This window comes from Atta colombica, unplaced genomic scaffold, assembly GCF_001594045.1.
Source record: "Atta colombica isolate Treedump-2 unplaced genomic scaffold, Acol1.0 scaffold107, whole genome shotgun sequence".
In the NCBI taxonomy this organism is placed as follows: domain Eukaryota; kingdom Metazoa; phylum Arthropoda; class Insecta; order Hymenoptera; family Formicidae; genus Atta; species Atta colombica.
Window position 1 is genome coordinate 2,268,227 of NW_017259192.1, and position 5,431 is coordinate 2,273,657.

Genomic DNA, 5,431 nt, shown 5'->3' on the forward strand with positions numbered 1-5,431 from the left:
GTAATTTTAAGGAAAAGAAAAACGGCTAAAATGAGCAATTAAAAAATGTTAAATAACGATAAATACGAATTTTATTTTACAAATGTAATAATACAGTTTAAAATATATATTTTCAATTAAAAAAGATAGAAGAATTATTTACAATTCATCTGATTTATTCATCCTTAACCCTTAATACATACCTTACTACTTGAGTACTCTTAGGTAATTCACGTTCGTAGATATCTCATTTTTCTCAAATTAATGCGACATTCGGAGCATCTTGTACTACTGCCGTCCCCTTCTAAGGTCGCCGAGCGAATGCCGAATGCCAAAGTGATGACGTCAACCGCGCTCCCCTTCGCTTCGCTGTTCGCGCTCCCCCTTGCTATTCGCGGCCCCCAGTTCGCACTTCGCCGGCCGCCACCGCACTGTTCGGACGCCCAACTCGTGTATGAAAATTATTCACAATTTATTCAATTATTTAATCTTATTTTATATTATTTTGAGAAACGGATTCGTCGTACATTTTTATCGTCGCGCTTTGCTTTACGGCATCTCTTTCACTTGTTCAATTCTATATTATTTGCGCGGTTTTTCTATACGTAATTATTCACACGGGGAATTTTCTTTTTAACGATTCATACTTTAATTACCCTTTTCAGTAAAGTAATTAGAAAGGTATCTATTCTATTCGTTATTAATGAATTGCTATGTCATTAATATTTATTCTTTCTAAAAGTAAGATATTTTTTGAAACTATTTCCCTGTACGAATTTTTACATTTATTCATATGTATTCGTCCATAAGTTATGTCGTATTGGCAACGGGAATTTCTTGGAAAATTCTTGTGGGAAAATTCCCAGAAATCGACGTCGGTTATAAAATTCGTAAACACGTCGCACGAAAACAAGGTCAGCGCGCTATCATTCGAGCGCCAGGCAGGATTCTCATCGGTCGACAGTGGTGCCGCGCGGCTGCGTCGTATTACTCTTTCAAACGTTGCCGTAGCAAGTACTGAGAAGCGAACAAGATTTCTTACGAGCGATTAGAGATTAAAATCGCGACTAATTCGTTCTTGAGTGTATCAAGATTAATGGCGCGACGAAATATCGACGCGACGATTTTTATGTACTTTCGAAGTGGATATTCGACATCATTACCCATCGCATCGTTAAATACGTGCGAGATTAAGTTAGTTTAACGCCTTAACATAAGAATATGATCTTTTATCGAGGTCTGCATGGGAATTTGGCAGATGCATGTATGCTCCGATTCGTGTTAAATAAGTAACAGCAACGAGAAAATTTCCAGGAATCGGTATAACCGGATTCGGTGTAACCGTCGCACCGCTGCGTCGTATTTATTCTTTAAAGTTGTTACGGCAAGTATCGGGAAACGGAGACTTCTTACAAACGATTAGAGGTTATATAATCGCGATTAATAACTAAAAGACTTCTTAAGGGCTATTCGATTTATATTCTAGTTCAAGTTAGTTATCGTACTTTCGATGTACGATAATGTAGGATCTTATTGAGTACCAATGAACTTGTTGATTCGAATTATGACGGAATATGAGTTTTTATCTTGGGTGGTTTTTTTATATAAAATGGGAATACCGTGTATTGCGCAAAAATTATTACTGATAATTAGCCGCGAGTATTTCTCGGGAGTGTTGTGCAAGTGCAAATTAAAAGATTTGACAACCTAGAAGGAAGTGCCTGGCAATTTGAGAGGAGGTGGAGGCCTTGGAGAGGCATCGGGCATCGACGAGTTTTTGTTTGCGGTGAATATCATTTTTTACTTGTATAAAAATCATTTTTTTTCGTTTCATCAAATTGTTTTATTTCAAAGATTCAAAAATAATTATTAGAGATTTCCATATCACATTTTACAAAAGTTTATACTTATAAAGATTCTCTTGGAAATTGTATCTACAATTATTTCAATAAACATTTCTGTTTTTGTTCGATGAAAAAAGATAAAAAAATGAAAAATTTTATAATAATAACATATAGTAATTAATTAAAACATGTATTATTTTAAGTATTGTTTCAATTGAAATCTTTATATGGATATGTTACAGATTTCAACGTAATCAACGTAGCAGATAATTTCGCTGTTGCGCATCGGTCGGTGAGTGATAAATAAACTTTTTTATTGAACGAATTTATGCTGACAATTATATTAATATCAAAAAATGTCTAAACACATATATGTTAAAATAATCAAATTGGAACAATAAAATTAGAGCAATAGGCAATATTACATCTCAATATTAGATCCGATAGCTTTTAATGAAAATAGATAAAGCTTAACATTTAATTTTGCAACATTATTGTTCATTGATTTATGTATTCACGATTCGAAATGTAATCCATTATGTCGACGCATCGTTAATAGGTATTATGACTAATGGCATAAATAATACAAAAAATAATATGCGTGTAGTTCATGTAAAAATAATGATAATGGATATTAATAATTTTATTTTATACATGACGGACAGTATTAATGTCACTAGTACATTAATTTAATCAAATTGATAAATATTTGAGTTGTTAAAATTTTTATTAAAATTTTTTCATTTTTTTTGCAAAAATTATAAAACAAACTGTTTAGATATATTGTTATATGATATAAAATGGTTATTTATAGAATAGGAAAAATGTGGTTGGACTAGTGATATTTTTTGTTCTATTCTCTTCTAAAATATTCTTCCACAATTAAATATTGTATAAATTAAGTCCAAAAACATACATTCGGAATTTTTCTCAATATATTCATGCAATATGTATCTACATTCAAAATATATATGCATCAGAAGCATAAATAATAAACAGATAAAAAATGTTTGTCTCTCTGCCTTTTTCATATCTAATATATGTTCTATATGTAATTTATTTAATAAAAAAAATAGTAATGTGATTATTAATAAGATAGAAATAATTAATATTCATTTTGTATATAAAAATGTATATAAAAAAACTTCACTTTTTTATTCTAGACCTTTGTATAGTCTATCTATTCATATTAATCTATGTGATAATCTTATAATCTATCAGTTAAAATCGTGATGTCTAATAAATCCACTGCAAATAGAAAAATTTTGTTGTACACATTATAATTTAAGTTTATCAGTTTCTCACGTCAGTCAAAATATCTACTTCATTTAATAACATGTATGTATTTTATTTTAATACCATCTAATGGAAAAAACGGCACGAACTTTTTCTCACACCTAATAATATATCATATGAAAAATAATTCTGATAGTATAGTATAAATAATGTAATGAAAACGCGCGAAAATACATAATAGAAATTCACTACATTCTGCTATTAACATACATTAATTAAGTATTTCATGATGGAAATAAATTGGCAGGCATGCGGCACACCCAGAGAAAAGGCTTCAATTTAAAGAAATTTCGATTAAAGAAAAAAATTTCTGATTCTTCAAACATCTTTGATTTAAACATTATTTTTTTAAATCAAATAAAATTTATTTAATTTAAAAAAATTATGTTCAAATCCAAGAAATGACGCTCATAATTTGATTTGAACATAATTTTTTTTAATTAAATTTTATTTAAAAAAATAATGTTTAAATCAAAGAAATCATAATTTGAACATCATTTCTTGAATTTGAATATAATTTCTTTAAATCAAATAAATTTTATTTGATTTTAAAAAATAATGTTTAAATCAAAGAAATTTTTTTTTTAACTGTTATTTTTTAACTAGCAAAGAAACATTTCTTTAAATCGAAGCAACTTTTTCTCTCATATACTCAGTGCTTTTTCAAAAATGCGAAGTCAAGCTGCTAAAATCGACATTTTTAGAATAGAGCTTAAAAACTCATAAACCGGATGACCATAAAAAGCGAGCGAAATTTCGCGTAAGCTTGTTTGTACGTTTGTAAAGAAGAGCAGATTCGTCGTCGTGTTCGTGGTGGCGTCGGCGGTGGCCGACTCCGCTAAGTAAGTAAATCTTCGACGTGGATTTACGATCCCGTAGGGAGTCTCTCGTGTATCTCGTTCGCCATGCCGTGGCGCGGATCGATAGTATCACAGACGGGGCCCCAAGCCTCGTTCTATTAATCTCGATCGTTTGTCCGAAGTTTATCGTCCTCCGCAAAGTACCAGGTACATTTAAGGAGGAAGGTCACCGCTCTATATATATGTATATATACATATATATATATGTGTGTATGTGTTGGAAACCTTCTGGTCGTTCTTTATCGATCGTTTAGACCTTAATTTTAGATAAGTTTTTTTTCCATGAATATACAGAACGACTTTCTTTATATGTGGTAAGCAGAATAAATTTATGATGAGGTATCAATAATTACTACTAGATTGCTATCCAAGATTTTAATTTTGACGAAATTGAAATACAAGAAGTAATGATTTCTTAAGAAAACATTGCAAAAAAAATTAGATAACAATTTTATTACTTTTCGGGATACTCACACATTGTTAGAATAATAATTACTATTAGATTATCGTTCATAATTTTAATCTTGACAAAATTGAGGTACAAGAAGTAGTGATTTCTTATAGAGAAAACATTGCAAAAAATTTAGATATCAATTTTGTTACTTTTCGGAGTATTGATAGAATTTGTTAAAAATTTTTAAATGTCATTATAATAGCTTATAAATTATTTAAATATATTAATACGACAATTATATGTATTGTTATTATGGCAACATTTAAGATATTAAGATATTAATGCCAACATTATGCATGACTATTTAAGCGAGCACGAGAAGAAGGTCTGTATTTATATTTAGGATAAGGAACAGCTATTTAGAAAGAAAAAACAGCAGAAAATTAATACTGGTCATTTCACTTACGCTATATATAGAATTGCCGAAATTATATCGATAATTGTCGCTCGCGATAGCATCAAACGCGATTGCGATTATTATCCGATAATAAATGCTTGCAATCGCGAAATAGATGCGGTCATCTAACTCGTCGCGAATCGTGCAAACTATCGCACATCGAAAGTCGACTTAGCGGTATTTATTAGCATTATCCCGATGTACAATAGGATAATGGGTGTAGCGATAATATTTCCGGCTGTACCGTTCGCGGCATTGCAAATTCGCTGGGACAACAGTTTTGCAATCCAAATCGGTTGACCGTCGACTATACCATGCGTATAACGCTTCTCCCCATCCCTCCGTTCACCTACCCTTCCATCCTGGCCTCTCTCTTCAAGTTTGCATTCGCGCAAACCCCGGCATAATGAAATCCGTGCCATTAGGCCAGACAGTAGGGTAAATTCGTGTTCGCGCAAACGTCGGTTTCCGGCTCGTTCGGCGCGCATGTACTCGAATCGAATCGAATAGAATCGGGTTCCTCAACAATGCTCCGCAAAATTCTCCCTAGTATGCGTACATCTATATGGTGTCTATAAAGCAACGAACAATTTGATCTTCT